This window comes from Urocitellus parryii, chromosome 1, assembly GCF_045843805.1.
Source record: "Urocitellus parryii isolate mUroPar1 chromosome 1, mUroPar1.hap1, whole genome shotgun sequence".
Classification (NCBI taxonomy): domain Eukaryota; kingdom Metazoa; phylum Chordata; class Mammalia; order Rodentia; family Sciuridae; genus Urocitellus; species Urocitellus parryii.
Window position 1 is genome coordinate 60,941,793 of NC_135531.1, and position 10,115 is coordinate 60,951,907.

At 41.9% G+C, this 10,115-nt stretch overlaps 1 non-coding gene across 1 annotated transcript; it reads left to right on the plus strand.

The window, feature by feature from the left end:
* The first annotated feature begins 1,061 nt into the window (after positions 1-1,061).
* Positions 1,062-8,735, plus strand: LOC113185976 (uncharacterized). Its single transcript, XR_013343338.1, has 3 exons — positions 1,062-1,245; positions 2,015-2,123; positions 8,517-8,735. It is a non-coding gene; the product is annotated as an uncharacterized LOC113185976 (transcript).
* The last annotated feature ends 1,380 nt before the right edge of the window (positions 8,736-10,115 follow it).

Genomic DNA, 10,115 nt, shown 5'->3' on the forward strand with positions numbered 1-10,115 from the left:
TTATAAGATAGCAATTGTTGAAGTTTGGTCAAATGTACTTGGGGGGTGCATTATAGTATTTTCCACGCTTCTGTATATATTTGAAATCATCCAAAAATAAAAACAAAAAATTTTTAAAACCCCTTTTTTCTTTCCATATGGGGGGGGGGGGAAACTACATTATAATTGTACAAAATGAAACCGTTTTAAAAAACACTGACCAGATTTAGGGTGTCCGGATAGTCTCTTTTTGTAACAATGGAATAGGTAAGAAAATACGGATCAGTCAAACAAAACACACAAACATTTCTTCTTTTTTGTGTGTGGCTGTCGCTGGGAGTTGAACCCAGTCTCTCACACATGCCAGGCAAGCATCCTACCACTAAGCTACATCCCAGCCTTGTGGAAGGCTTACATGTTTGTTTCTAGCTAAGGCAGATGGTCCCCAGTTTTTGCGTAGGCTGAGGTTATTCTGAGCTATTCTAAATTCTGCCCTCTTCTTCCCACCTCACAATCCAAGCAGAGAGCCTGTAACCTAAAATTCCTAAAGCCCTATTGACTGCGACAAGGGCACTGGGATAAAATGAGAAATGTACAGAGTTTAGAGTTCATGTTAAATTTGATTCTCACTTCTATAAATCCCTTCTTGTTAAATCAGCCTGTTCTGTAAAATGAGAACAATGAAGCCTACTTTGCAGGGTTCTTGCTAGAATAAGGAAGGAAAACAGAAATGGTCCACACTGTCATCAGCAGTTAACCCTTTAATTGTTCAATCGCCTTCCTCCCCTTTTCGCCTCTGCAAGGGGATCTGAATGAAAGCTAACCTTCTTTGTCGAAAATTAAGATTTTGTAGTGTTTATTGTCCCTTGTTGTCAAAAACGGCTGATTAAGCCCCAGTGCGTGGGAAATCCACACACACCTAAGCCTCTCTTAGACACGGGACCTGCTTCTCCGACACCTGCAAACGCCAGGAGCCCCCGGGCCGGGTGCAGTGGAAGCTCCAGAGCTGCGACCCCGCCCTCGGGGAGCGACCGCCCACCCCCCAGGCGCGCACGCGCAGTAGCTCGCCAGCCACGCCGGCGGCTGTTGTCAGGGCTCAGCGGGGCTGGGCGGCTAGCGGACTGAGCGGAGGCGTTGCCCCGCGGAGGGCGGGCGCGGGCTCAGTTTTTCAGATCCACGGGTGGCGACGATAGCTGAGCGTGCGAGGGAGCCGTTGCTTTTCCGAGTCGCTCTTTTCCAGGTTCCGTCCGGTGGTCGGCATGGCCCGTAAGTGTGCAGACGGGTGAGGGAAGCGGCGGGCGAGGGAGCCCAGTACCTAGCCCGACACCGGGGCAGAGGGGAGCGGGGGCTGCCGAGTGAATCCCCTTGGGTTCACGCGGACGGGGACTAGGGCTGCCCTCGGCAGAGGGATGGTCAGTTGGCTCCAGGTGGTACCGGCGCCTTGCCCTCAGCTGCGAGTTTGCCTGGTAAAGAACACACCTCCAGGAGGCGTGGGGCGACTGCCACCCCAGGAAGGGTGCTAGTCTGGAGGCGGTCCATAGCTGCTGCTACCTGAAGTCTGAAGGCCTGATGAGGATTGGGTGGGAGTCCGGACTGGGTGTTCTCCCTAGTTCTTTTGTTTGGCCCTCACAGGTGCTGTTTTATGAGCATCTGCCTTTGCTAGCTTTAACAATCCAATTGTGACGGGCTAAACTTGAGCTAGGTGGGATCTCGTGTGTGTCTTTATCCACCCACACCCTTCAGATGCTAGAACTTATTTTGGAATTCTGGCCCGTATAGACATACCATTGCAGTGCCTGTTTTAAAAGCTCGGGTATTTATAGCTAGTGAACACCTAGACTGATACGATAATACTCTTAAGTTGTTAGGTGTTTACGTTTAAGCTTCCTCGTCAAATCTGGGAGCACCTCTGTGCAGTGTTCTGCTTGCTTATTCATTAAAAAGCAAACTTCCGACTCCTTTAAATAAAAGCTCTTAAATGCAATTATTAATAATTTTGAAGATGGGAAAAGAGCATGACTATTTATCTTTGTAGGTGGAAATCAGCGAGAACTTGCCCGCCAGAAAAATATGAAGAAAACCCAGGAAATTAGCAAGGGAAAAAGAAAAGAGGATAGCTTGACTGCCTCTCAGAGAAAGCAGAGGTGAGTGGAACTCATAGAGTTTTCAAGTCACTGAAATTTTTATTAAAGCCACATTTCAGGAAATGGAAAGCATTTTTTAAGCACAGAAGGGGATAACAGTTATGAATATCCATTTTGTGCCAAGCATATTGAAACCTTGTGGAGTAATCATCATCCCCACCTGTGGACAAAGAATTTAAAGCTCTGATGCTCTCATTTGATTTGAAGAGAATCTCACACAGCTTCTCCACAACTATAATAGTTTTATTCAGCAAAATAATAGAACATCTTCCATACACAAAGCAGTTAAATGCTAGGGATACATCTTTAAAGCAGTGGGCCTATCCAGACTAGTCTGGGTGACAAGTGACTCGATTACAGTAATAACTGTCCTGGAGGCAGTAACAAAAAAGTACATGTAGCTACACTGACTCCTGAAGAGCCATTGGGTTGAAGAGAATGCATGTAAACAGCTTGATGATATATGACCTTTAATGACAAATAGTGCTGAGGACAGAGCGCAGAGGTAGATCACCTGTTTAGCATGTGTAAGACCCTAGGTTCCATCCACTGTACCACCAAAAAAAAGTGAGGGGTACTGGAGCTGTAGCTCTGTGGTAGAACGCTTGCCTAGTATGCTTGAGGCCCTAAGGTCTAATTCCTAACACTGCAAAAAAACTATATGGCAAGTAATACAGAATAGCCACAGAAATACTTTAGTGAGAGGTTAGGTGAAAAATGAATGCATTCATGTTTTTTAAAAGAAAAAAAAACTAAACTAACCAAAGGTTAATTTTACTCTCAAATCTTTTTATTTTTCTTGGTGCATGCAGAAGATTGAAGATTGAAATTAGGTCTCTTAGTACCCCTGAGGTATACCCCCAACCCCATATTCTAAAATCAAATTTTATTGTTTCTATGGAACTTGGAGGTCAGTGACTAACTGACTAAATGTGCTTCATTGTGACTTGGGGTGGTTCTCAGTCCTGCACATGGGCATCACAGCTGCCCCTGTATTCAGTTTGATTTTTTTTCTTTTTGGTACTGATGCGCTTAACCACGGAGCCGCATCCCCAGCCCTTTTTATTGTTTTTTATTTTGAGATAGGGTCTCACTAAGTTACTGAGGCTGGCCTTGAACTTGCTATCATCTTGCCTCAGCCACCCACACCACTGGGATTAACAGCCCCAATTCTGATTTAATTAGCCTGGTGATGGTCATTAAAAGCATGCTGGTAATATTTATTTTACCTAAGTTATAAATTAAACCTGACTAAAAAATAGTTCCATTGTGTAGCTGCAGTTAAGATTCAATTGTTGGTCAAAATCCTTCACTATCACTTTACACTTTCTTCTAGTGACAATTGTTATTTAAGCAATGAGCTTTGCCTTAAATTTCTTTTTACCCACTTTGGGGTAAAAGTGGTATACATAAGTGACCCTGAAATAGTCTTTTTACTGCAGAACTTATTCGAGCTTGGTTCAGAAATAGCAATTATTTACTGAGTACTCCTTATAAAACTACTTATAAAGCTACTCCTTATAAAGCTCTGTGCTAGCTGTTCTGTATGTGTTATCTCTATTCATAATAACTCTTTTCTTTTTCTTTTTTTAAAAATTTTTTAGTTGTTGATAGATGGTTATTTCATTTATTTATATGTGGTGCTGAGAATTGAACCCAGTGCCTCACACATTCCAGGCAAGTGCGATTCTGCTGAGCTACAACCCCAGCCCCGCATCATAGCCTTTTTCAAGATAATTGTTTTAATCAGCTTTTTCACTGCTGTGACTAAAAGATCTGACAGAACAACTATAGAGGAGGAAAACTTTTATTTGAGGGCTCATGGTTTCAGAGGTCTTAGTCCATAGAAGGCCAGCTCCATTCCTCAGGGCTTGAGGTAAGGCTGAACATCATGGCAGAGGAGTGTGGCAGAGCGAAGTGGCTCATGTGATGATCAGGAAGCAGAGAGACAGCTGGAGTTGTAGATTGGTGGAGGAGCACTTGCCTGGCATTTGTGACACACTGGGTTTGAGTCTCAGCACCACATACAAATAAAATAAAGGTCCATCAGCAACTAAAAAATATTTAAAAAATAAGAAAAGCAGAGAGAGATCTCCACTTGTCAGATACAAATATATTTCCCAAAGCCACACCGCCAATGCCTACCTCCTCCAGCCACACCCTACCTGCCTTGGGTTAATCCCTATCAGGGGATCAATTCACTGATTGAGTTAAGACTCTCACAACCCAATCATTTCTCTGAACTTTCCTTTTTTTCCCTTTTATTTTTATATATTTATTTTTAGGGTATCGGGGATTGAACTCAGGAGCATATGGCCACTAAACCACATCCCCAGCCCTATTTTGTATATTTTATTGAGAAACAGGGTCTCACTGAGTCACTTGGTGCCTTGCTTTTGCTGAGGCTGATGTTGAACTCATGATCCTCCTGCGTCAGCCTCCCAAGTCGCTGGGATTACAAGCATGTGCCACCATACCCAGCTCCTCTGAACCTTCTTGCATTGTTTCACATGTAAGCTTTTGGGGGACACCTCACATCCAAATCATAACATTCCACTCCTGGCCCACAAAAGCTCCATTCTGTCCATTCCCAAGAGTCCCCATAGTCTCAACAATTCCAAGATTTTCCAAAAGTTCAAGTTCAAAGTCTCCTTTGAGACTCAGAGCAAACTTGCATTGTGAGTTCCTATAAAATTACCAGCAATTTTACAAGTATCTAATTTTTTTAAAAAAGGGGGAGATATAGAAAGAAGGGCTAGGACCAAAAGCAAGACTGAAGTCCAGCTGGGAAAACAAGTCCTATAGCTCCATGTCCAGCATCTGGGGCATATGACATGGTGATATTCTGTTCACCGGGCTTCTGTAGCTCTGCCCCATGGCCTTGTTGGTTACAGCCCAACTGGCTTTTCTTTTGGCTTGTCTCTATTTGATTCCTGCAGCTTTCCTAGGACAATGTCCCACATTACTGGCATTTCTTTTTTTTTTTTAAAGAGAGAGTGAGAGAGAGAGAGAGAGAGAGAGAATTTTAATATTTATTTTTTAGTTCTCGGCGGACACAACATCTTTGTTGGTATGTGGTGCTGAGGATCGAACCCGGGCCGCACGCATGCCAGGCGAGCGCGCTACCGCTGAGCCACATCCCCAGCCCCTTACTGGCATTTCTTAATCTTGGAGGTCTCCACTGCAGCTTAGGCTTCCTCCTCACCTCTCCACACTTTGCCCTCTCAGGGCTGCTGGCAGGGACTCTGACCCTGCTGCAGCTTACCTGACCTCCCAGGCTTTCCTTTGAAATCTTGGTGGAAGCCTCAAGACCTTATAACTCCAGCATCTTGCATTCATGTAGAATCAGCACCACATGGTTGATGCCAAGTTCTGCTGCATCTTAAGCAGTAATAAAGCCTCCAGGGACCACAGCTTTAGCAGCCTCTGAGTGCCTGGGTAGCCTCTGTACCTTTATATATTGGATATTTGTAAATTGATTTTAATTTTACAGGAACGCACAATGCAAGCTTGCCCTGAGTCTCAGAGGAGACTTGAGCATGTTGAAAAAAACTTCTTAGGCCTCTTTGTGCAAGAAAGAACCCCACTGCTCTTTTCTCAAGAGAATTTTCACTTTTATTCTCTTGAGCCCAAAAGCTCACATGTGAGACAGTGCAAGAAGGTTCAGAGGAGAAATGACTGGGTTGTGAGAGCCTTAACTCAATTAGTGAATTAATCCCTATGTGAGGAGTAACTGAAGGTGGTAGGGTATGTCTGGAGGAGGTGGGCATTGGGGGTGTGGCTTTGGGATATGTGGGTGTGGTCTTACCAGGTCCTGAGATTCTCTCAAGCATTCTTTCTTATTGTCTCTGGGCAAAGTCTTCAGGATTTCTTTAGTAGCAGCAATGTCTTTAACAACTGCAACTTCCTTAGCCCAGGTTTTACTCCTGCCTTTCAAGTCCAAGTGTTTCAAATCTTTCTTCTCTGCTTTCTGCTCCTGATTATCACAATAAATTTGGCTAAAAGCCACCAGTAATATCCATGCCACCTCCTGAATGCTATGGTGTCTAGACATTTCTTCCACCAGATTAAGAAGTCCATTACTTCTAAAAAATCAGTCTCAAAGTCTCAGGACATGGGCAAAATGCAGATAACTTCTCAGTCAGAATGGCCTCTACTCCAGATTCCAATAGAGTCCTCTTCTGAATCCTCTTGAGCCCATGGTCCTATTGGCATTGTCTTCTGAGCTCCCACCAGAATTGGCCACTAAGCTCCATTTACAACAATCTAAAGCATTTCCAGCTTGCACTACCAAACATCTCAAAATTCCTCCCGCCAATTTCAAAAAGATCCCAAAAGCTTCTGAACCGCATAGTCAGGATAGTCACAAAACAATCCCACTTCTTGGTACCAATTTATGTTTTAGTCAGCTTTTTCATTGCTGTGACTAAAGGACCCAACCAGAAAAATAGTATTCACACCAGTGTGTAGGATAGGAAACTAAAGCTTTGGACTGCAGTAACATTACTAAGGTTATATAGCAAGCACAACAGAGCTCAGTTTCAAACAAAAGTAACTATATGACTGTTCTGTTGTTCTATATTTTTTTCTTTGTAGCTGTCTTGTTTTTCCTTCTTTATTTTTACTGTTGGCTTTGCATAAATGTCTTAGTCATAGACAAGGGTATTCAATCCTCAATTAAAATGTAATTCTAAATCTTTGCAATAACAAAGAAAAGCCTAGACTTTGAAATTGGACAGACATTGGTATTTATATGATTTGAAGAAAAATCATTCAGTGCTAAGCTTTTTTTTTTTAAAGAGAGAGTGAGAGAGGAGAGAGAGAGAGAGAGAGAGAGAATTTTTAATATTTATTTTTTAGTTCTCGGCGGACACAACATCTTTGTTGGTATGTGGTGCTGAGGATCAAACCCAGGCCGCACGCATGCCAGGCGAGCCCGCTACCGCTGAGCCACATCTCCAGCCCAGTGCTAAGCTTTTTTTTAAAATATCTGAAACATGGGCTGGGGATGTGGCTCAAGCGGTAGCGCGCTCGCCTGGCATGCGTGCGGCCTGGGTTCGATCCTCAGCAACACATACCAACAAAGATGTTGTGTCTGCCGATAACTAAAAAATAAATATTAAAATTCTCTCTCTCTCTCTCTCTCTCTCTCTCTCTCTCTCAAAAAAAAAAAAAAAATATCTGAAACATGGAGACAATAACTCAGATTTAGGCCGAGCCAGTAGTGCTTGACACATAGTGGGTGTTAAATATATAGTCATTAGTATATTTTTACAATATGCAGCTAGGGGTGTAGCTTAGTGGTGGAGACTTTGATTAGCATGTGCAAGGCCCTAAATTAAATGTCCAGTGCCAAAATGCAAAATTTTTTTCTTTTTGTTTTTTCTTATAGTACTGGGGATTGAACCCAGGCCTTGCACATGCTAGGCAAACTCCGTAACACTGAACTACAGCACCAGCCCATAAATTTTTTTAAAAGTAAAATAAGGATCCCATGAACTCATGAATCACCTAGTCCAGATAGTCTGGTTAGAGTTCACAGTTAATATAACATATGGAAGTTCAGTTAGAGATAAAGGGTTAAGAAAGCACCCTGAATATCTGGCTTTTCTTAAGAGTAAGCCAGTTTTAATTACTAGCTATTGGGCTCCTGGCTTGTAAGAAACTGAATTGTTTCATAACATCTGTGTACAGATCCTAGGTACTAGTTAAGATGTCTAGGAGACTTCCTGAGTTCCTCTTTCAGGAAGAAAATTAGAGTGAATTAATCTTAACAACCTAGAGTAATTGCCATTATTTCTGCATATAACTGTCTAACATCAGACACTTTTAAATATATTCATAACTGTTTCTCAGAACAACCTTTGTATACAAAATTTCTCCAATTCTGAAAGAACTTTGAGATTATTTGCTCAAGGTTATGATAACAGTAGGACTGGTATTCAAAATAAGATCTGACTGCAAAGGCTTTCTAGTCTTTGCCTTTCCATTCTGTTATCATCTATAAAAAACAAAACCATGCATATTTATATCTACTTTTTAAAATTGTCTTCTGCTGGGCACAGTGGTGCATGACTGTTATCCCAGCAGCTCAATAGGCTGAGGCAGGAGGATCGAGAGTTCAAAGTCAGCCTCAACAAAAATAGGTGCTAAGCAACTCAAACCCTGTCTCTAAATAAAATACAAAACAAGGTTGGGATGTAGCTCAGTGGTCGAGTGCTCCTGAGTTCATTCCCTGGTAAGGATGGGGGATGTGGCTCAGTGGTTAAGCACTCCTGGATTTAATCCCTAGTCCCCAAAATAAATAGTCTTCTAAAGTACTGAATGAGTTATGTATAGAAAACAAAAATTAGTTTTTCTGTGACAAATTAACAGCCTTTTCTCCCATTATAGGGACTCTGAGATCATGCAACAAAAGCAGAAGGCAGCTAATGAGAAGAAGTCTATGCAAACAAGAGAAAAATGATGAATGGCCTTTGGAAGACCTGGGTGCTACAGCCAACTGGGTGCATCATACGCTCTAAGATTTCTTAAGAGTGAACATTCATTACATATAACTTATCTTTATAAAACTGTCTATTTTAAACTTTACTTTTCAGCCTTGGTGTGATGTTTTAGCACTGTTCTTCAAAGAATAAAGTACTAACCATGCATGTAACATATTGGTGAACATTATTTTTTTATCAGCCATGAAATTTATGTAATTTAGTAGCTAAGTAATGTGACTCAGTTGCATCCCTTATATAACTCTAAAATTAGATCTGTAAATTTAATTTTATTGTATAGGGCTGGAGATATAGCTCAGTGGTAGAGTGCTTTCCTAGCACGCACAAGGCCCTGGGTTCCACCCCCAAATCCACACAGAAATATTGATTGTATAATTTGAATTTAAGATTCCTTTGTACTGGACATGGTGGCACATGCCTGTAATTCCAGCTACTCAGGAGGCTAAGGCAGGATGATCGTGAGTTCAAAGCCAGTCTTAGCAACTTAGTGAGACCCTGTCTCTAAATAAAACATAAAAGGGGGGGGTGGGGGCGGCTGGGCATGCAGCTCATTGGTTAAGTGCCCCTGGGTTTAATCCCATTACCAAAAAACAATACTAATAATTTTGCTTAGTAATCAACTGGTTTTTGTATGAATAAGTTACAATTCATAAAAAAATTTAAAGCCATAAGTAGAACTCATGCTGAGGCCTCTCGTTTATATTCATTTAGTTGCTGTTCCAGGTAGTTGGTGCACCACCACACCTGGCTTAGCCTGAGGTTTTTGTTATTTGTTTGCCATGCTGGACACTGAACCCAGAGCACTCTGCCATTGAGTTAATCCCCAGTCATTTTTTTTTTTTTTAAGGCAGGTTAAGTAATTGCTCCAGCTTGCGATAAATTTTTAATCCCTCTACCTCAGCCCCCAAGTAGCTTGGATTATGGGCATGTACCATTGCACCCAGTTAATTTTTACATTTTTTTTTTAACTTTTTTTTTTTTTAAAGAGAGAGTGAGAGAGAGAGAGAGAGAGAGAGAGAATTTTTTATTTATTTATTTATTTATTTATTTATTTTTTAATATTTATTTTTTAGTTCTCGGCGGACACAACATCTTTGTTGGTATGTGGTGCTGAGGATCGAACCCGGGCCGCACGCATGCCAGGCGAGCGCGCTACCGCTGAGCCACATCCCCAGCCCAATTTTTACATTTTTAAAAAATATTGTTTTTAGTTATATATGGACACGTTACCTTTATTTTTTTATTTATTTTTTAAAAATATTTATTTTTTTTAGTTTTCGGTGGACACAACATCTTTGTTTGTATGTGGTGCTGAGGATCGAACCCGGGCCGCACGCATGCCAGGCGAGCGCGCTACCGCTTGAGCCACATCCCCAGCCCCTTATCTTTATTTTTTTATGTGGTGCTGAAGATTGAACCCAGTACCTCACACATGCTAGGCAAGCACTCTACCACTGAATCACAACCCCAGCCCTGAATTTTTTTT